The sequence below is a fragment of the Nerophis lumbriciformis genome, linkage group LG29 (assembly GCF_033978685.3).
Source record: "Nerophis lumbriciformis linkage group LG29, RoL_Nlum_v2.1, whole genome shotgun sequence".
NCBI classification, from domain to species: domain Eukaryota; kingdom Metazoa; phylum Chordata; class Actinopteri; order Syngnathiformes; family Syngnathidae; genus Nerophis; species Nerophis lumbriciformis.
Genome location: NC_084576.2, coordinates 21,062,062 through 21,085,769, shown reverse-complemented (window position 1 = coordinate 21,085,769; position 23,708 = coordinate 21,062,062). Strand labels below are relative to the sequence as shown.

The 23,708-nt window shown below is 39.1% G+C and overlaps 1 protein-coding gene across 1 annotated transcript in view; it reads left to right on the top strand.

Annotated features, from left to right (window-relative positions):
- The window catches only part of LOC133572093 (transcription factor SOX-6-like), a 267,348-nt gene that overhangs the window by 104,200 nt on the left and 139,440 nt on the right, over nucleotides 1-23,708 (top strand). The gene's annotated exons all lie outside the window — the stretch shown is intronic.

Genomic DNA, 23,708 nt, shown 5'->3' with positions numbered 1-23,708 from the left:
GAGCGCACGAGAAACTTTCTCGTGCGCAGAGATACATGTCTAAAAAAAAAAAAAATTATAAAATGTTTTTTTACATTTTTTTATAACTTTATAAAAAGTTCCTCGTGCGCACGAGATACATGTCTTGAAAAAATAAAAAATAAAAAATAAATTATTAAAACATTTTTTTCCCCCATGTCCCTTTAGGAGCTCCGCAAGTTAAACATTTTACGAACAATCACAATTAATTTATGTAAAAAATGAAATATATAGTAATTAACAGCATATTTTTCTAATAATGAAAATTAAAATACACAATTAATACAGTAAATTAAAAGGAATATAATATAGTTTTATATTCATATAAAAAAAACTTAAGAATAAAATGTATAATTCATAAATAAAATGGAAATACAGCAATAATCAGTTCAATATTTTACAAATAATCACAATTAATTTATGTCAAAACTCTAATTATATAGTAATTAACAATATATTGTATCTAATAATGAAACATTAAATTATACAATTAATACAGTAAATTAAAAGGAATATAATATATTTTTGTATCCATATTATATACAGTAATTAATACACTAAATTAAAAGGAATATAATATATGTTTTCATAGTCATATGAAAAACATAAGAATAAAATACAGAATTCATAAATAAAATGAAAATACAGCAATAATCAGTTAAATATTTTACAAATAATCACAATTAATTTACGTCAAAAATGAAAAGATATAGTAATTACCAACATATTTGATCCAATAATGAAACATTAAAAAATATACATTTTGCTTTTAAATTTTTCTTGTAATCAGACAATATTTTCGGTATATATTAACATTAAAATATACAATTAATACAGTAAATTAAAAGGAAAATAATATATTTTTTTATATTCATATTATATATTTTCAAATGTGTCAAAATAATTTGCAGACTTAGGACAGTCTGTAAATTATGATTTAAAAAAAAAAAAAGGTGTGCACTAATCCTGAAGTGTGCTCACTTGTCTCTTTCCCAGCCACAAAGGCTCCTTTGAAGGGACAAAATGATTACGTGCTCGTTAGATCCCGGCAGTATCAGTGAGTGGAAATGCATGTTTCTCTTTCCCGTGTGATCTGAGACGCGCAGACGTCTCCTGCGGCGTGCCTCAGCTCGCCGCCAGAAGCCCTTTCAGCCATGCGGCGGGCCTCCACGTACCAATCTTGATATCACTCCGGCGCTTGATCTTGCTCTTTTCTTACGCCTCTTTGACTCGTCATTGATCCACTAAAAGCGGACCCGAGCGCGTCGCCGGGGGGTCGGGGGGAGGCACAGGAAGGCGGCGACAGTGTTTCACAAGTAGGCTGAGTGGAAGAAGTGTGTGCTTAATTTCCAAGATGGCTCCTGTCCCGTCAGACCGTCAAAGTGTAGTGCATTTTGAGCCGTTGCTATGGGAACTGCTTCACGATGCTCGTATCAACGTAACCAGTCCTCGGCCAGGGTCGGAACTTCTACACTGTATAAAAACGCTGGGGTTAAAAACGACCCAATTTGGGCCGTTTTCTACCTAGCTGCTGTGTAAACTATTGGACCAAACCAACGCTGGGTTAGTTTAACCCAGCAAGAGGGGTTATAAATTCAACCCAAATGCTGGGTCATTTTAACTGCAATGCTGGGTCAATTCTACCAAATAACTTGGTTATTTACAGGTTATTTTCAGATTTTTTGTAGTCCAAATTAGAGATGTCCGATAATATTGGGCTGCCGATATAATCGGCCGATAAATGCTTTAAAATGTATTATCGGAAATTATCGGTATCGGTTTCAAATAGTAAAATTTGTGACTTTTTAAAACGCTTTGTACGGAGTGGTACACGGACATAGGGAGAAGTACAGAGCACCAATAAACCTTAAAGGCACTGCCTTTGCGTGCCGGCCCGGTCACATAATATCTACGGCTTTTCACACACACAAGTGAATGCAAGGCATTCTTGGTCAACAGCCATACAGGTCACACTGAGGGTGGCCGTATAAACAACTTTAACACTGTTACAAATAACCCACACCAAACAAGAATGACAAACACATTTCGGGAGAACATCCGCACCGTAACACAACATAAACACAACAGAACAAATACCCAGAACCCCTTGCAGCACTAACTCTTCAGGGACGCTACAATACACACCCCCCACCCGCTACCCCGCCCACCTCAACCTCCTCATGCTCTCTCAGGGAGAACATGTCCCCAAATTCCAAGCTGCTGTTTTGAGGCATGTTAAAAAAAATAATGCACTTTGTGACTTCAATAATAAATATGGCAGTGCCATGTTGGCATTTTTTTTCCATAACTTGAGTTGATTTATTTTGGAAAATCTTGTTACATTGTTTAATGCATCCAGCGAGGCATCACAACAAAATTAGGCATAATGATGTGTTAATTCCACGACTGTATATATCGGTATCGGTTGATATCGGAATCGGTATTTAAGAGTTGGACAATATCGGATATCGTCAAAAAAGCCATTATCGGACATCTCTCGTCCAAATGTCAACTTTTAGTTTTTGAAGATGCTGGGTTACTGGTTTGGGTTACAAAAACTACCCAACTCCTTCCGAAGTAACCCATAAATATGACTCAACAGGCGTTTGGGTTGAAAATATAACCCAACATTTTTTAGTGTGTAGTAAACAATTCTCTACTGGAAAAGGGAGGCAGAGACAGGAAGTGTCAATAATGAGATCCTTAATGACGGTGGAGGCATTTGGAGCGGCAGTTTCGCTTCTCACTTTCACTTCCTTTGACGCGCCGCCATCAGAAGAGTTTGCCTCAGGTGTGTAAGACTTCCAAAAGGGCAAAAAGTCAACTAAAAAGATGAAGACTGATGTTGTCCGCCCATTGTCTGAGCCTCCGTGACGGTTTTTGGAACTTGTGTTGTTTTTACCTGTTCTGTTCCAGCGCTCTTATTTTCTTGTTACCACTTCCTGTGTGCTTTCATTTCCTGTCACTGCACCGCTGACCTGTCTCCATACTTGCCAACCCTCCTGAATTTTCCGGGAGACTCCCGAAATTCAGCGCCTCTCCCGAAAACCTCCCGGGACAAATATTCTCCCGAAAATCTCCCGATTTTCAGCCGGAGCTGGAGGCCACGCCCCCTCCAGCTCCATGCGACCTGAGTGAGGACAGCCTTTTTTCATGACGGGAGGACAACAGGGTGACAAGAACTAAAAAATCCAGACTAGAGATAAATTGTATTATTATGTTTATCTTACCTAAATTTAAATATATACTGTATATTAATTTAAAAAAAAACAAAAAACATTTTTACTATATTTTACTAAAAACATCAAAATTGATTGTATTTTTATTTGTATTTTTTCTGACTCCTTATTACATCCAGCCATAGAATTATACATTAAAATAAACATATTTGAAATAATTAATTTTAAATGATCATAATAATTCATTTAAAATGACCATATTTAATTATTGAAATAATTGCTTGTTTATCAACAACTTTAGCATTTTATTCATTACATTTTGAAGCTCTCAGAAGCCAAGTTATGTTATATTCCTTAATATTTATTTATGCAACTTTGAAGTATCAATTATCTAAACACAGTTTTGTTTGCATATTTTCAGGATGTATATATATATATATATATATATGCCGTATATATATATATATATATATATATATATATATATATATATATATATATATATATATATATATATATATATATATGAAATACTTGACTTGGTGAATTCTAGCTGTCAATATACTCCTCCCCTCTTAACCACGCCCCCAACCACACCCCCCCCACTCCCGAAATTGGAGGTCTCTAGGTTGGCAAGTATGCCTGTCTCTCTTATGGGCAATCAGGACACACCTGCTCCCGTTGGCCAATCAGGCTGCTTTATATGCCAGCCCTGTCTTTCAGACGTTTGCTAGAAACTGAAACTAGTTTAGTTTTTTGTGCACTCCCTGGCTGCACTAACCTTATTTTGTTATTAAATATACTTGTACCTGCCCTGATTTAGGGAGAGAGGGTGCTTGGTTGTTTTTATTTCCTCAAACTAACCCTAATCTGATTTTCTAAGTATCTACGAGGTTCGGATTTTACCCATCTAGGTCCAAAGGGGTCCGGGGAGGTCCCAAAAGAACCCAAGTGGTCCAAATGATGAATAAGGTTGCCCAAAAAGTCTGCCCCGAACTCTTTTAAGAACATGGTGTACCTTTTGGAGCACCAGGACTTTTAGGGTTTTTTATGGGGTACTGAGCAGATCCTCAGCTCCGTTGTCCAGAGTCTCGTCATCCAGGTTCATCAGGCCTAGGTCGCCATGTGGTGGGTGGTGTTTCGGGCAGCTGGTCATAATGTGGTCCACTGTCTGTGAGGCGTCCCACGTCTGTCCTCAGGTGGTTGAGGGTTGTCCACTGCTTACGGGGCAGGTACTGACCAGGGACATCTGTGGGATCCTCCATGTGGTTGTGAAGCCGAGATGGTTCTGCTGCTTTCCACTGTTCCCTCCACCTCGCCTTGACCCGGTCAGCTGGAGTTGTACTGAGCAACTCCTAGACCTGTATCGCAAAGGGACTTAAGGTGCTCGCGCTGTGGTCTCTCCGTGATGGTCTTGTGGAGGAGATGGCTTTCGCTCGTCTGTGCCTTCTGAGCAAAGGCCAGCATGGCTCTTTTCTGTATGACCTCTTTACTTTGGGACCTTAGAACTATTTGGGGTTCTTTGGGCCACTTTGGGACCTTCTGGCGGACCACGTTAAATGATATGGCGGACCGCATTCAATTACATGGCAGGCTAGGTTAAATGATGTATCAGACCACGTTGAATGATATAGCTGGTCACCTTAAATGATACAGCGCACCACATGGAATGACATGGCGGGCCACTTAAAATGATGTAGAAGACTACATTGAATGAAATAGCTGGCCACATTAAATTATACAGCAGACCACTTTGAATGATATGGCAGGCCACTTTAAATTATGTATCTGGCCACATTAAGTTATACAACGGACCACATGGAATGACAAGGCGGGCCACATTAGATGATGTAGAAGACTACATTGAATGAAATAGCTGGCCACCATAAATGATCGGCAGACCACTTTGAATGACATGGCAGGCCACATTAAATGATGTATCTGGCCACATTAAATTATACAAAGGACCACATGGAATGACATGGCGGGCCACATTAAATGATGTAGAAGACTACATTGAATGATATAGCTGGCCACATTAAATGATGTATCAGACCACATTGAATGATATTGCTGTCCACATTAAATGATATGGCGGACCACATTGGATGACATGGCGGGCCACATTAAGTGATGTCGAAGACTACATTGAATGATATAGCTGGCCACATTAAATTATGTATCAGACCACATTGAATGATATAGCTGGCCACATTAAATGATGTATCAGACCACATTGAATGATATAGCTGGCCACTTTAAATGATGTATCAGACGAGTTGAATGATATAGCTGGCCACATTAAGTGATACGGCGGACAACATTGAATAACATGGCAGGCCACTTTAAATGATGTATCAGACCACATTGAATGATATAGATGGCCACTTTAAATGATGTAGCAGACCACATGGAATGATGTATCTGGCCACCTTAAATGATACAGCGCACCACATTGAATGACATGGCGGGCTACGTTAAATTATGTACAAGACTACATTGAATGATATAGCTGGCCACATTGAATGATACGGCAGACTACTTTGAATGATATGGCAGGCCACATTAAATGGTGTAGAAGACTACATTGAATGATATCGCGGACCACATTGAATAACATGGCAGGCTACATCAAATGATGTAGAAGACTACATTGAATGATATAGCTGGCCACATTAAATGATGTAGAAGACTACATTGAATGATATTGCGGACCACACAGAATAACATGGCAGGCCAAATTAAATTATGTAGAAGACTAGCTTGAATGATATAGCTGGCCACATTAAATGATGTATCAGACTACATTGAATGATATAGCTGGCCACGTTAAATGATGCGGCAGACCACATTGAATGACATGGTGGGCCACATTAAATGAACTGGCAGACCACAATAAATAATGTGGCAGAACACTTTGGATGATGGAGCTGGCCACATTAAATGATGTAGCAGACCACATTAAATGACAAGACGGGTCACTTTAAATGATGTGGCGGACCACAAAAAATGATGTGGCAGAACACTTTGAAAGATATGGCAGGCTACATTAAATGATGTATCTGACCACGTTGAATGATATAGCTGTCCACGTTAAATGATACGGCGGACCGCATTGGATGACATGGCAGGTCACCTTAAATGATGCAGAAGACTACATTGAATGATATAGCGGACCACATTGAATAACATGGCAAACCACATTAAAAGATGTATCTGGCCACATTCAATTATACGGTGGACCACGTGGAATGACACGGCGGGCCACGTTAAATGACGCAGAAGACTACATTGAATGATATAGCTGGCCACATAAATGATGTATCAGACCACGTTGCATTATATAGCTTTCCACGTTAAATGATACGGCGGACCACATTGAATGACATGGCAGGCCACCTTAAATGATGTAGAAGACTAAATTGAATGATATCGCGGACCACATTGAATAACATGGCAGACCACGTTAAATGATGTATCTGGCCACATTCAATTATACGGCGGACCACGTGGAATGACACGGCGGGCCATATTAAATGATGTAGAAGACTACATTGAATGATATAGCTGGCCACATTAAATGATGTATCAGACCACATTGAATGATATAGCTGTCCACCTTAAATGATACGGCGGACCACATTGAATGACATGGCAGGCCACCTTAAATGATGTAGAAGACTACATTGAATGATATCGCGGACCACATTGAATAACATGGCAAACCACATTAAAAGATGTATCTGGCCACATTCAATTATACGGTGGACCACGTGGAATGATACGGCGGGCCACATTAAATGACGTAGAAGACTACATTGAATGATATAGCTGGCCACATAAATGATGTATCAGACCACGTTGCATTATATAGCTTTCCACATTAAATGATACGGCGGACCACATTGAATGACATGGCAGGCCACCTTAAATGATGTAGAAGACTACATTGAATGATATCGCGGACCACATTGAATAACTTGGCAGACCACATTAAATGATGTATCTGGCCACATTCAATTATACGGCGGACCACGTGGAATGACACGGCGGGCCACATTAATGATGTAGAAGACTACATTGAATGATATAGCTGGCCACATTAAATGATGTATCAGACCACGTTGAATGATATAGCTTTCCACCTTAAATGATACGGCGGACCACATTGAATGACATGGCAGGCCACCTTAAATGATGTAGAAGACTACATTGAATGATATCGCGGACCACATTGAATAACTTGGCAGACCACATTAAATGATGCATCTGGCCACATTCAATTATACGGCGGACCACATGGAATGACATGGTGAGCCACAATAAATGATGTATCAGACCACATTGAATGATATAGCTGGCCGATTTAAATGAAGTGGCTCCTCTGCCTTGAGTTTAACTTGTGTCTTAAAAGAACCGACTTTGAGAATCAAAACTGGAATCGTCCAAATTAAAAAATGCTCAAGCAGACTCAGGAATTAAGTACAGAGTGTACTTACTGGAGTGCACTAAGGCAAGGATAGTTGCACTTTCCCCCTGAATGGTGACTGACAGGTCGGTCCTAATGAGTTTTTCCTGATCAATCGAACTCGGAGGCTCGGACTTTCATTCAGCGCGTCCAAAGTGATGACCACACACGCTCCTCAGCCTTTCTGTCAGTCAATTCTGTCTCCTCCTCTTCATCAGGAGTGAAAGGCCCTCCTGGTAAACTGGCGCCCATCAAGATGTTTTTCTTGCTGTCACATGTGAACAATGTGACCCCCCCCAACCCACGCCGGAAAGCGCCGGGAGCCGTTAGTTAACGCGATCAAACGGAACACCGCCTATTAGGCGAACCAAGCGCTAACTTAGCCCGATGCGGTCGGCCGCGGAAGCTCGCGGCTGAAACGTGGGCGACGTCGCAGTCAGCGGCGTCTCTAATGAATAGCCTGACCTCGCTGGGCCGCGTGGTGTATACCCGCCATGGCGTCTGATGTTAAAAGCTTCATCAAGCGCTTGTTAAGGCTCAGCTACTCGCTGCCAAGGCCTCCTTGATGAGCGAGCGCGTTGCCACGCGGGAGGTGAAGGTCTTCTGCTCGCAGCTTGTGTCAGCTTGCACTCGTTTTGTGGGTCGCACAAAAGACTTTCTGTGTGTTATCGTTAAGACGTCACCAAATAAAAGCTCCTCTTTCATATTGTGTCGTTTCCCGATGAAATACTTTTATGCTACCATTTTTCAATTTACAGCAATTCTCTGTAAAAATGTACGTACATTTTACGTAAAATTCTGGCGTCTAAGCTACCGGGTTTTACCTGTAAAATATCCAATAAATTTTGTTTGCCATGTAAAAATAAATAAATAAAAATAGTGTAAAATAAAATAAAATAAATAAAAACTAAAATAAAATTAAAAAAATAATAAAAACAATAAAATAAAATACAATAAATTAAAACTAAACTAAAATAAAAAATAAATACAAATAAAATAAAATAAAATAAAAATACTGTACAATACAATAAAATAAAATGAATAAAAACGAAACTAAAATAAAATAAAATACAATTAAATAAAATGAATAAAAACTAAACCAAAAAAAAAATTTAATTAAATTAAATTTAAAAAAACAACTAAACTAAACTAAAATAAAATGAATAAAAACTATAAAATAAAATAAAATAAAAAATAAAATAAATTAAATTAAAACAAAACTAAAATAAAAAATATATACAAATAAAATAAAATAAAAATACTGTACAATACAATAAAATAAAATGAATAAAAATGAAACTAAAATAAAATAAAATACAATTAAATAAAATGAATAAAAACTAAACCAAAAAAAAATTAAATTAAATTAAATTTAAAAAAACAACTAAACTAAACTAAAATAAAATGAATAAAAACTAGAATAAAATAAAATAAAATAAAAAATAAAATACAATAAAATAAATTAAAACTAAACTAAAATAAAATAAAAAATAAATACAAATAAAATAAAATAAAATAAAAATACTGTACAATACAATAAAATAAAATGAATAAAAACGAAAGTAAAATAAAATACAATTAAATAAAATGAATAAAAACTAAACCAAAAATTTTTTTTTAATTAAATTTAATTTAAAAAAACAACTAAACTAAACTAAAATAAAATGAATAAAAACTAGAATAAACTAAAATAAAATAAAAAAATACTGTACAATACAATAAAATTAAATCAATAAAAAAAACTAAAATAACATAAAATAAATTAAACTAAACCAAAATACAATACAATAAAATGAATAAAAATGAAACTAAAATAAAATAAAATAAAATAAAATAAAATACAATTAAATAAAAGGAATAAAAACTAAACAAAACTAAAATGAACTAAAAAAATTTAATTAAACAAAATTAAAAAAATCAACTAAAATAAAATCTAATAAAATAAATAAAAACTAAACTAAAATAAAATAAAATACTGTAAAATACAATACAATAAAATGAATAAAAACAAAACTAAAATACAATACAATAAAATTAATAAGAACGAAAATAAAATAAAATAAAATAAGAAGTGTGTTAAAAATACCTATAAGTGCAGAACATTTATCCATAAAACACAGCTAAACGTGGTTCCATCCAGCACTCAAGCGCTATGCGGCACCCTTGTTCCGCAGGCCACGGGGTGCGCCGGGCTAGCTGTCGGCCAAAAAAAGGCGCTTCTCTAAGCTGCGTCTGCATAATTCCAGTTACAATTCACAATGGTATTTTTAACTTGTGCTAAAGAGTTGTGACAGAGTTGAGCGCTAATGCTTCCCTAGCCACACGGTATTACACATGATCACGTATTTCTAAACACACTTGAGAGATGAAACGTGTTATCTGCGAAGAAACGAACGATTTTCAGAGATACATTTTATGAATGGGCAGTGTTTTCCCCACAAACGGCCAAAAATGACCACAAATCTGCAGGTTTACAAGCACGTAATTGTGAATATGATAGAACCACTGGTACCCTAGGGATTGGTACCGTTCACATTTGGACCACGTTTTTAACCACGTTAAACCCAGATTCCGATCTAACAAAGGTCTTAACTCATTCTCCTTCTATGCCACATCAATATGGAATGCACTCCCAACAGGGGTAAAAGAAAGGGCATCTCTATCCTCCTTCAAAACCGCACTAAAAGAACACCTCCAGGCAACTTCAACCCTTGACTAACACCCTCCCCCTTCCACATCCCACCTCCCCAGATTGTAAATAACCAAATGGAAATAATCAAATGTATAAACTTGTTCTTATGCTTTCTGAACTCACTATGTTCTCTGCTCGCTGTACATATCCTACCAAGTCAGACCAACACTGTTTCAATGTCCATTTCTCCGATGATGCAATTGTTGATGACTGAAGTGCTGATATCAACCAAACCCTCCTCATCCCACCCCCCGGATTGTAAATAATGTAAATAATTCAATGTATATACTCTGATGATTAACTTGTGCGATGACTGTATTATGATGATAGTATATATTTGTACCATGAATTGATTAACGTGGACCCCGACTTAAACAAGTTGAAAAACTTATTCGGGTGTTACCATTTAGTGGTCAATTGTACGGAATATGTACTGCACCGTGCAATCTACTAATAAAAGTTTCAATCAAAATTAAATAAATCAATGGATCGTACAGTACCAATTACTCAACGGTACCAATTTTAACAATTTTAACAATTTTTCCCTGCTCTTCAGGGGATTTTTATAAAAAAAGGGAAACTTGCCAAACAGGCTTGTAGGTATGAAATAGCCTCTGAGTTTTTTACTGACCTAACGTATACAGTATATATATATATATATATATATATATATATATATATATATATATATATATATATATATATATATATATATATATATATATATATATATATATATATATATGCCCGAACCACCTCATCTGGCTCCTCTCGATGTGGAGGAGCAACGGCTTTACTTTGAGCTCCTCCCGGATGGCAGAGCTTCTCACCCAAAGCTCATGACCATAGGTGAGGATGGGAACGTAGATCGACCGGTAAATTGAGAGCTTTGCCTTCCGGCTCAGCTCCTTCTTCACCACAACGGATCGATACAGCGTCCGCATTACTGAAGACGCCGCACCGATCCGCCTGTCGATCTCACGATCCACTCTTCCCCCACTCGTGAACAAGACTCCGAGGTACTTGAACTCCTCCACTTGGGGAAAGATCTCCTCCCCAACCCGGAGATGGCACTCCACCCTTTTCCGGGCGAGAACCATGGACTCGGACTTGGAGGTGCTGATTCTCATCCCAGTCGCTTCACACTCAGCTGCGAACCGATCCAGTGAGAGCTGAAGATCCTGGCCAGATGAAGCCATCAGGACCACATCATCTGCAAAAAGCAGAGACCTAATCCTGCAGCCACCAAACCAGATCCCCTCAACGCCATGACTGCGCCTAGAAATTCTGTCCATAAAAGTTATGAACAGAATCGGTGACAAAGGGCAGCCTTGGCGGAGTCCAACCCTCACTGGAAATGTGTCCGACTTACTACCGGCAATGCGGACCAAGCTCTGGCACTGATCATACAGGGAGCGGACTGCCACAATCAGACAGTCCGATACCCCGTACTCTCTGAGCACTCCCCACAGGACTTCCCGAGGGACACGGTCGAATGCCTTCTCCAAGTCCACAAAACACATGTAGACTGGTTGGGAAAACTCCCATGCACCCTCAAGGACCCTGCCGAGAGTATAGAGCTGGTCCACAGTTCCACGACCAGGACGAAAACCACACTGTTCTTCCTGAATCCGAGGTTCGACTATCCGGCGTAGCCTCCTCTCCAGTACACCTGAATAGACCTTACCGGGAAGGCTGAGGAGTGTGATCCCACGATAGTTAGAACACACCCTCCGGTTCCCCTTCTTAAAGAGAGGAACCACCACCCCGGTCTGCCAATCCAGTGGTACCGCCCCCGATGTCCACGCGATGCTGCAGAGTCTTGTCAACCAAGACAGCCCCACAGCATCCAGAGCCTTAAGGAACTCCGGGCGGATCTCATCCACCCCCTGGGCCTTGCCACCGAGGAGCTTTTTAACTACCTCAGCAACCTCAGCCCCAGAAATAGGAGAGCCCACCACAGACTCCCCAGGCACTGCTTCCTCATAGGAAGACGTGTTGGTGGGATTGAGGAGGTCTTCGAAGTATTCCCTCCACCGATCCACAACATCCGCAGTCGAGGTCAGCAGAACACCATCCTCGCCATACACGGTGTTGATAGTGCACTGCTTTCCCTTCCTGAGGCGGCGGATGGTGGTCCAGAATTGCTTCGAAGCCGTCCGGAAGTCGTTTTCCATGGCCTCACCGAACTCCTCCCATGTCCGAGTTTTTGCCTCTGCGACCGCTGAAGCCGCACACCGCCTGGCCTGTCGGTACTTGTCCGCTGCCTCAGGAGTCCTATGAGCCAAAAGAACCCGATAGGACTCCTTCTTCAGCTTGACGGCATCCCTCACCGCCGGTGTCCACCAACGGGTTCTAGGATTACCGCCACGACAAGCACCAACTACCTTGCGGCCACAGCTCCAATCAGCCGCCTCGACAATAGAGGCGCGGAACATGGTCCATTCGGACTCAATGTCCAGCACCTCCCTCGTGACATGTTCAAAGTTCTTCCGGAGGTGGGAATTGAAACTCTCTCTGACAGGAGACTCTGCCAGACGTTCCCAGCAAACCCTCACAATGCGTTTGGGCCTGCCAGGTCTGTCCGGCATCCTCCCCCACCATCGCAGCCAACTCACCACCAGGTGGTGATCGGTAGAAAGCTCCGCCCCTCTCTTCACCCGAGTGTCCAAAACATGAGGCCGCAAATCCGATGACACAACTACAAAGTCGATCATGGAACTGCGGCCTAGGGTGTCCTGGTGCCAAGTGCACATATGGACACCCTTATGTTTGAACATGGTGTTCGTTATGGACAATCTGTGACGGGCACAAAAGTCCAATAACATAACACCGCTCGGGTTCAGATCCGGGCAGCCATTCTTCCCAATCACGCCTCTCCAGGTTTCACTGTCGCTGCCAACATGAGCATTGAAGTCCCCCAGTAGAACGAGGGAATCACCCGGGGGAGCACTCTCCAGTACTCCCTCGAGTGAATCCAAAAAGGGTGGGTACTCTGAGCTGCGGTTTGGCGCGTAAGCGCAAACCACAGTCAGGACCCGTTCCCCCACCCGAAGGCGGAGGGAAGCTACCCTCTCGTCCAACGTACAGGCTCTGAGCCGGGGGAAAACAAGAATTGCCACCCCAGCCCGTCGCCTCTCACTGCCGGCAACGCCAGAGTGGAAGAGAGTCCAGCCCCTCTCGAGAGAACTGGTTCCAGAGCCCTTGCTGTGCGTCGAAGTGAGTCCGACTATATCTAGCCGGAACTTCTCCACCTCACGCACTAGCTCAGGCTCCTTCCCCCCCAGCGAGGTGACGTTCCACGTCCCAAGAGCTAGCTTCTGTAGCCGAGGATCGGACCGCCAAGTGCCCTGCCCTCGGCTTCCGCCCAGCTCACATCGCACCCGACCTCTATGACCCCTACTATGGGTGGTGAGCCCATTGGAGGGGGGACCCACGTTGCCTCTTCGGGCTGTGCCCGGCCGGGCCCCATGGGGACAGGCCCGGCCACCAGGCGCTCGCCATCGTGCCCCACCTCCGGGCCTGGCTCCAGAGGGGGGCCCCGGTGACCCGCGTCCGGGCAAGGGAAATCTGGGTTCCTTGCTTGTTTTCTTCATAGAGGTCTTCGAGCTGCTCTTTGTCTGATCCCCCACCTAGGACCAGTTTGTCTTGGGAGACCCTACCAGGGGGCATAAAGCCCCCGGACAACATAGCTCCTAGGATCATTGATATATATATATATATATATATATATATCATTATATATATATATATATATATATATATATATATATATATATATATATATATATATATATATATATATATATAATATATATATATATATATATATATATATATATATATATATATATATATATATATATATATATATAATGATGAGATCTGTCTATGGATATATATATATATATATATATATATATATATATATATATATATATATATATATATATATATATATATATATATATACTGTATACGTAAGTAAATACTTATTAATCAACACTTGACAGCTATGAATTACAGTAAGAGCTGCCAAAAAGTGAGTATGTACTTAATAATCAACACTTAACAGCTATAATCCACTGTAAGCGTTGCCAAATAGTGAGTAAGTAATTATTAATCAACACTTAACAGCTATAATCCACAGTAAGAGCTGCCAAATAGTGAGTATGTAATTATTAATCAACACTTAACAGCTATAATCCACTGTAGGAGTTGCCAAATAGTGAGTATGTAACCATTATTAGAATAGAATAGAATAGAAAGTACTTTATTGATCCCTGGGGGAAATTCAGCACCACAGTTCGCTCACAATAGACAATAATAATAATAAATAATATAATATATATTATATATTATATATATAATATATAAATAATATAAATATATTCTAGATATACTCTACATTTAATCAACACTTAACAGCTATAATCCACAGGAAGAGCTGCCAAATAGTGAGTATGTAACCATTAGTCAACACTTGACAGCTATGAATTACAGGAAGAGCTGCCAAATAGTGAGTATTTAATTATTAATCAACACTTAGCAGCTGTAATCCACAGTAAGAGCTGCCAAATAGTGAGTGTGTAACCATTAATCAACACTTGACAGCTATAAATTACAGTAAGAGCTGCCAAATAGTGAGTATGTAACCATTAATCAACACTTGACAGCTATGAATTACAGTAAGAGCTGCCAAATAGTGAGTATGTCATTATTAAACAACACTTAGCAGCTGTAATCCACAGTAAGAGTCTGTCACTATTTAGTGAGCCCTCAAAGGACGCTGACATTATTTGGCATGTTCATAATTTGTATCATATATTCATGAGAGATGTTTTGGACTGCTGTGACTTTAGCAGCTGCATTGTTTGCTTAATAACTTCCTGGCATCATGCCAGCTGAGTCAGCATCTCCCTGATCCTCGCGTAGGAATGAAGCACATCATTCACATGTTTTTATGATATTATTATATGATGTTATTATATATTATTATATGATATTATTATATTAGTATATGATATTATTATATGATGTTATTATATGATGTTATTATATATTATTATATGATATTATTATATTATTGTATGATATTATTATATGATGTTATTATATATTATTATATGATATTATTATATGATGTTATTGTATGATATTATTATATGATACTATTATATGATATTATTATATGATATTATTATAATATTATATGATATTATTATATGATATTGTATTACAATGACAGTAAGGTGTCATACTTGCACTGCAAGTCTGTTTGTTTGTGTCCAGTGTAAATAAGAAGATGTTGTTTTCTCCTTCTTTATCCTCTTCTTCTTCTTCTTTTTCTTCTTGTTCTTGTTCTTCTTCTTCTTCTTCTTCTTCTTCTTCTTCTTCTTCTTCTTCTTCTTCTTCTTCTTCTTCTTCTTCTTCTTCTTCTTCTTCTTCTTCTTCTTCTTCTTCTTCTTCTTCTTCTACATCTTCTCCTTCTTTTTCTTCTTCTTCTTTATCCTCTTCTCTTTTTTCTTCTTTTTCTTCTTCTTCTTTTTCTTCTTCTTCTTTTTCTTTTTCTTCTTCTTCTTCTTCTTCTTTTTGTTTTCTTCATCTTATTTTTCTTCTTCTTCTTCTTTTTCTTCTTCTTCTTTATCCTCTTCTCTTTTTTCTTCTTTTTCTTCTTCTTCTTTTTCTTCTTGTTCTTTTTCTTTTTCTTCTTCTTCTTCTTCTTCTACATCTTCTTCTTCTTCTTCTTCTTCTACATCTTCTTCTTCTTTTTCTTCTTTTTCTTCTTCTTCTTTATCCTCCTCTTTTTTCTTCTTTTTCTTCTTCTTCTTTTTCTTCTTCTTCTTTTTCTTTTTCTTCTTCTTCTTCTTTTTATTTTCTTCATCTTATTTTTCTTCTTCTTTATCCTCTTCTCCTTCTTCTTTTTATATTCTCTTTTTTTCTTCTACTTCTTCTTTTTCATTTTCTTCTTCTTTTTCTTCTTCTTCTTTATCCCCTTCTCCTACTTTTATAACTTTGTTTTTTCTTCTTCTTCTTTTTATTTTTCTTCTACTTTTTCTTTTTCTTCTTCTTCTTCTACTTCTTCTTCTTCTTCTTCTTCTTCTACTACTTCTTCTTCTTCTTCTTCTTCTTCTTCTTCTTTTTGTTCTTCTTTTTCTTTTTTCTACTTAATCTTTTTTCTTCTCCTTTATCTCCTTCTTTTTCTTCTTCTTTATCCTCTCCTTCTTCTTCTTTATCTTCTTCTTCATCTCCTTCTTCTTCTCCTCTTTCTTTTTCTTTTTCTTTTTTTTCCTCTTACTTTTTCTTCTTCTTCTTTATCCTCTTCTCCTTCTTCTTTGTCTTCTTCTTCTTCTTCTTCTTCCTTCTCTTCTTCTTCTTCTTTGTCATCCATCCTTTTTCCTCCCTTACTTTTATTCTTCTTTTGTCCACTGCTTCATCTTACTTTTGTCTTTTTCTTTCCCCTTCCCTTTCCTTCTTCTTCTTACTTCTCATTTATATTTCCCACTTCCTCCTTCTCCTTTTTCTTTCTCTTCCTTAGTTCCTTCAGTACTTTTTTGTTATTATTATTTACGTCTTTCTTATTGTATTCCACCTACTCTTTTGTGTTCTTCCTTCTTCTTCCATCTTGTTCTTCTTTCCTCATCTCTTTTCCTTTTTCATCCTAAATCACTCTACTTTCTTCTTAGTCTTCTTCTTCCTTTTGCTATCATCAATAGAGAGCCTGCATATGATATCTGGGTGTTTTATCTGGACACGCTTGTGTTGGAGTATTGTTGTGTGTTCATATAATCCATCTGCACAACAACCCTGTGCGAGTCCTGAAGGTGTCCTGGCTGGTCCACCATTAGACAGTTAAAGTAGGACTAGCAGAAGTGCTGTTCTCTTCATTACAGGTCAGTGTAGCATCATCATCATCATCATTGTTTTCAAGCTGGTATTCCAAGCTTGCAGGCTGCGGAGTGTGTGTGTTGACCTCCGTGCATGCGTGTGCGCGTGTGGCATTATGGATCCATACCGCCAGGTGTAAGTCGTTGTGATGACAGCTTAACGGCCCGGGTGGGTCGGCCCGAGAGTTAAGCTCATTGGCTAATTAACAAGGTCTTGGCTCGGGGGCGCCGTGTTTGCCTTTACGCCACCAGCTTGCCACTCTGAGCTGCCTGTTTGTGTGTGTGTGTGTGTGTGTGGGGGGGGGTTGGGGGGGGGGGGGGTGTTAAAATTAGCATGGGGACACTAGTGTAACAGTCCATCCCATCAGTACTTTGAGGACTAGTCCAGAGCATGTATAGTATATATATATATATATATGTATATATGTATATGTATATATGTATATATACTGTATATATGTGTATATATGCATGTATATATACTGTATATATGTGTATATACTGTATGTGTGTGTGTGTATATGTACATATATATGAACACATATGTATGTATACATGTATGTATATATATATATATATATATACACACACCAAGGTCTTCCTAACGACGGGTCTCATTCAGAGTCAGGATTTGCCTCCTCCTCACTCAGCTTGGCCGCGGTCCAGCGGTAATATGCTTGTAGCGCGTGCGATGAGCTCTGCTCCTGAACGCCGTCCAAAAAAATGAAATAGCGATTTCTATCAAGATTTTTTTTTTTTTTTTTTTTCCGCGGGAGCTCCTCACCCAAACGTGTAATCGTCAAGCAGATAATTAAGAACATCTGGCCTCGGGTGACGAGATAAAATTATCACTGGGAAGAGAAAGCTGAGTGGGACCTCATGTTGGAGTGCTGGTCTGTGGACACAACATTAGGTACACCCAATCAGCTTGGGAAAAAGTAATATTGACCACTTTTGATTGATATTTATCATGCTAATGTTCACTATCAACTCGTATTTAAGTCTTATTTAGCTCAATAAGAAAACTTATCAGATCATTCATATTTGCATGCATTAATATGGTTTCATATCAAGGGTCTGTACCTAATGTTGTGTCCTTTTGGCCTCCTGAACCCCCCCATCCCACTTTGTGACCCAAATCAGAGGCTCCGCCCACATGCTCCCCCCTGAAATACCTAAACAATGCATGCATTGTGTGAGTGTGTGTGCATGTGTGTGTGTGTGTGTGCGCGTGTGTGTGTGCGCTGATGGGTTTCATGTATCATGCCTAAAGTGGAACCAGAAGCTGAGGTCCTGAACTGAGGTTTTTGGGAGTGTGCCTTTTAAAAAAAAAAGAAGAAAAAAAAAGAGGCAGTTTTGTGAGGCCGCACTTTGGAACCCATCTTAAAGTAGAAATAAAGAGTTTGTGTCAGTGTGAACATGAAGTGAAGTCAGGCTGCCAAGTTCAAGTGGAATCTTGTAAGCTGGAGCAATCATGCTCTGTTTGGATTTACCAACAATGTTTACAGCTGGAAATCACACAATATAATATAACATAATATAGTAATATAATATAATACGATAAAATATAATATGATAAAATATAATATATTTTAATACAAATAATATAATATAACATGATAGTGGCGACTTGTCCAGGGTGTGCCCCGCCTTCCGCCCGAATGCATTTGAGATAGGCTCCAGCACCCCCCACCCCAAAAGGGACACGCGGTAGAAAATGGATGGATGGATATAATACATTATAATGTAATATAATAATATAATATGACATAATAGAATAGAATAGAATGCAAACATATATACTATTATACATTTCGATACAAATAATGTAATATAAAATAATGTAATATAATATAATATAATATAAACTAATATAATATGTGTGTATGTATATAATGTGTTTTAATACAAATCATATAATATTTTATAATGTATTATATCGCAATCAATCAATCAATCAATCAATGTTTATTTATATAGCCCTAAATCACAAGTGTCTCAAAGGGCTGCGCAAGCCACAACGACATCCTCGGTACAGAGCCCACATAAGGGCAAGGAAAAACGCACCCCAGTGGGACGTCAATGTGAATGACTATGAGAAACCTTGGAGAGGACCGCATATGTGGGTAACCCCCCCCCACCCCCCTCTAGGGAGACCGAATGCAATGGATGTCGAGTGGGTCTAACATAATATTGTGAGAGTACAGTCCATAGTGGATCCAGCATAACAGTAAGAGTCCAGTCCACACTGGGGTCAGCAGGAAACCATCCCGAGCGGAGACGGGTCAGCAGCGCAGAGATGTTCCCAACCTAATGCAGTATAACATAATACATATACAAGACTATATATATATGTATATATATTCTTCTCATTCTTCTTTTTCTCTTTCTTCTTCTCTGTCTTTTTATTTTATTTGTCATTTTCCTTCTCCTTCTTCTTCTTCTCCTCCTTCTCCTCCTTTTTATTCTAATTTTAATTTTAATGTTTATTTTCCTCCTTCTTCTTCTTCTTCTTCTTTTTCTTCCTTTTCTTTATCTTCCCTTCTTACCTCTTGTTTTTCTTCTTTTGTTGCTTCTCCTGCTTATTCTTCTCTTTCTTGTCCTCCTGTTTTCTTCTTCTTCTTGCTCAGCTTTCCTTCTCGTTCTACCTTTCTATAATCTATCTCCTCCTCTTTCTTCTCCTTTCACCCTCTTCCTTCTTCTTCTTTTTTCTCTTTTGTGCCTGTTTTTCTTCTCTTTTTTTATCTTTCTTCTTCTTCTCATTTTTCTTTTTCTGCTCCTTCGTTATGTCCTCCCTCTGTCTTTATTTCATTGTTTCTCTTTCTTCTTCTTTTTCCACTTCCTCTTCCTCATTTCTTTTCTTTCTTTTTTTGCTCAATCTTTCTTCTTTCTTCTTTTCATACTCCCTACCCCTTTGCATTTTATTTTACTTCTCCTTCTCCTCTGTTTCCTTTTTCTTCCGCTTCTCTTTCTTCTTCTGTGCTTTCTCCTTTCTCTACTTCTTCTTCCTCTTCTCTCCTTCCATTGTTGGATTGCAACTAACTGACAGAGCATCACCAAAATGTGGATCTTCACCTCAAGTATCTGCCAGCTTCCCTTCACTCCACTTCTATTAGTCATGACATGTTTAATGTTGCGAAAAACTTACACTCTTGTTCACTGCTGCCCACGTCCACGAGTCACTCCTCTGCTGTCATCATTCCGAGTTCGCTCCTCACCTTCCGCCAATGTGGTGACTATTGAGGCCGGTCAGTGTCCATCACAGTGCACTCGACAGTGCACTGCACTTGAGCGTACTTACCAGTATGAACGTACTTGTGCATTAAAAAATCTTCAATGTTTTCTATAGCATTTGATCATACTGTAAATCAGTGTTTTTCAACCTTTTTTAAGCCAAGGCACATTTTTTTCATTAAAAAAATGTGGAGGCACACCACCAGCAGAAAATGCTTTAAAAATTCAACTCAGCAGCTGATATTGACAATAAAAAGTCGTTCTCGCAATTGTTGGATATGAATTTAAACCATAACCAAGCATGCATCACTATAGCTCTTGTCTCATAGTAGGTGTACTGTCACCACCTGTCACATCACGCCGTGACTTATTTCGAGTTTATTGGTGTTTTCCTGTGCGTAGTTCTTGTCTTGCGCTCCTATTTTGTTGTTGATTGTCATGTCATGTACGGGATGTACTTTGTGGACGCCGTCTGCTCCGCACGCTGTAAGTCTTTGCTGTCGTCCAGCATTCTGTTTTTGTTTACTTTGCAGCCAGTTAAGTTTTAGCTTTCTTTTGCATAGTCATCCCTAAGCTTCGATGCCTTTTCTTAGGGGCACTCGCCTTTTGTTTTATTTTTGGTTTAAGCATAAGACACCTTTTTACTTACCGTATTTTTCGGAGTATAAGTCGCACCGGAGTATAAGTCGCACCGGCCGAAAATGCATAATAAAGAAGGAAAAAAACATATATAAGTCGCATTTTGGGGGGGAAATGTATTTGATAAAAGCCAACACCAAGAATAGACATTTGAAAGGCAATTTAAAATAAATAAAGAATAGTGAACAACAGGCTGAATAAGTGTACGCTATATGAGGCATAAATAACCAACTGAGAAGGTGCCTGGTATGTTAACGTAACATCAAATAACTATAACATATAGAACATGCTATACGTTTACCAAACAATCTGTCACTCCTAATCGCTAAATCCCATGAAATCTTATACGTCTAGTCTCTTACGTGAATGAGCTAAATAACATTATTTGATATTTTACGCTAATGTGTTAATAATTTCACACATAAGTCGCTCCTGAGTATAAGTTGCACCCCCGGCCAAACTATGAAAAAAACTGCGACTTATAGTCCGAAAAATACGGTACACGCTGCCTCCCGCATACTGTGATCACGACAAACCATGTTCCCGACATCTACAAAGCAATTAGCTACCTGCTGCCACATACTGATTTGGAAGAGTATTACACGGATACTCTGCCGAGCTCTCGACAGCACATCATTTGCAGACTATAATTAGTGGTTTGCAAAAAAATATTTTGAACCCAAATAGGTGAAATTGGATAATCTCCCGCGGCACAGTGGTTGAAAAACCCTGCTGTAAACAATACAACTTCAATGGTGATTATTATGACTAATATTTGCTTGGCATCGCCACAACGGCTAAGTCATGTATGAGAAAGAGCTGACATATCAAAAAGGTTATGTGTGTGTGTGTGTGTGTGTGTGTGTTTTTTTGTAGTGCGGGTGTCGTCTGACAGATGAAAATAGTGTGTGTGTAATAGACACCGTGCTAACACACGGCCGAGCTAACCACTTTAATGGTTTTACATCGCTGTGTGTGTGTGTGAGTGATAGTAGTGTGGTGGCATCTTTTAATGTGTGTGTGGCATACAGCACAAGTGGTGCTGCACGTGCACTATTACGTCGATCAGTGTGTGTGTGTGTGCATGTGTGTGTTGATGTTGGGACATATGTTGGGTTTGCTCCCACACAGACATCAATCCTGGCGGCCAGCTGCTCCCTCCTCCTCCTCCTCCTCCTCCTCGTCTTCCTCCCTGCCAACATGACTTGCGTGTCACTATTCCTCCTCCTCACTCGCTTCCTCTTCCTTCTTTTTATTCACTCGTCACACGCTCCCCTTCTCCGCCCCGCTCAAGTGTCGGGCGCCGATCCCCTCACACACCGAGCTCGCTACCGCTGCGTCCGTTTTTTTTTAAATTATGTCCTACGTCGGAGGCGTTCCGATCCAATAATGACATTTTTTTACACGGGTTTGCGTGTAAAATGCTAGGCTAAGGGCATCCAGCAGCTACGCAGCAGCTAAGCACACACTAGCACACAAGCTAGACACACATAATAGTCATTAAAGAGTATTGCAGTGTAAGTACTTACACGTACAAAGTCTCCAGGGCAGAAGTGTACGAGAAAGTATCCAGTAACAAACGTGTCCGCATCATTTCCCTTCGCTAGACTTCATGTGGGACGGTGTAGCTCAGTTGGTAGAGTGGCCGTGCCAGCAACGTGAGGGTTCCAGGTTCGATACCCACTTCTGCCATCTGAGTCACTGCCGTTGTGTCCTTGGGCAAGACACTTGACCCACCTGCTCCCAGTGCCACCCACACTGGTTTAAAAATGTACCATGAATTGATTAACGTGGACCCCGACTTAAACAAGTTGAAAAACTTATTCGGGTGTTACCATTTAGTGGTCAATTGTACGGAATATTTACTGTACTAATCATGAATTATTGTGGCCATTAGGTATCACCACAAATAATTACACCACTTTTAATCTTAAAGACAGCTCAAGTCCGTCCTAGGCGGTTAATAATAAATAATTTTGTGTTTTTAATATCTACCGTTTTTTGTTTTTTTTAAACTGGATGAAATATTTTCGAACATTCCACACTACAAAAATATGATTCATGCTGATATCATCGGTAGGGATGGGTACCGTTCACGGTGCGGATTCCCGGTACCTGGAAATCGAATCCAATCCTCTGTGCTTTTGTGTGTGTGTTAATAAATGTTAACTTTTTTCATAATAAAATGTCATTTTTTTGATTGCAACATTTAAAAATGAGCTGATGATGACAATCAATTTCTGTCCAGTTGTTTTATTATCATATTTGTGAGTATTAATTCCAGTTGCAAGTCCAAGATGGTAGTCGTGTGTAGTTGATGGTGTGTTGGTCAGTTCAGTCGTCTGTTGCGCCCTGAAAAGTGTTAATACTGTAAGCATTGTACTTGATACGCACCAGCTGTTTGATTGTGACGTTCATCGTAGTTGTAATTTTCAATAACAAATTTGGAGGCGTTGAAATCGCCATGTAAACTCGCTAATGCTAATCAGTAGCATGTCAATGGCAAAGCTAATGCATATTAGCATCAAGCTAGCACATTTTTTGGAAAGGTGGAGCCTTACTTAACTCGAGTGGAGGCGTTTTTTTTGAGT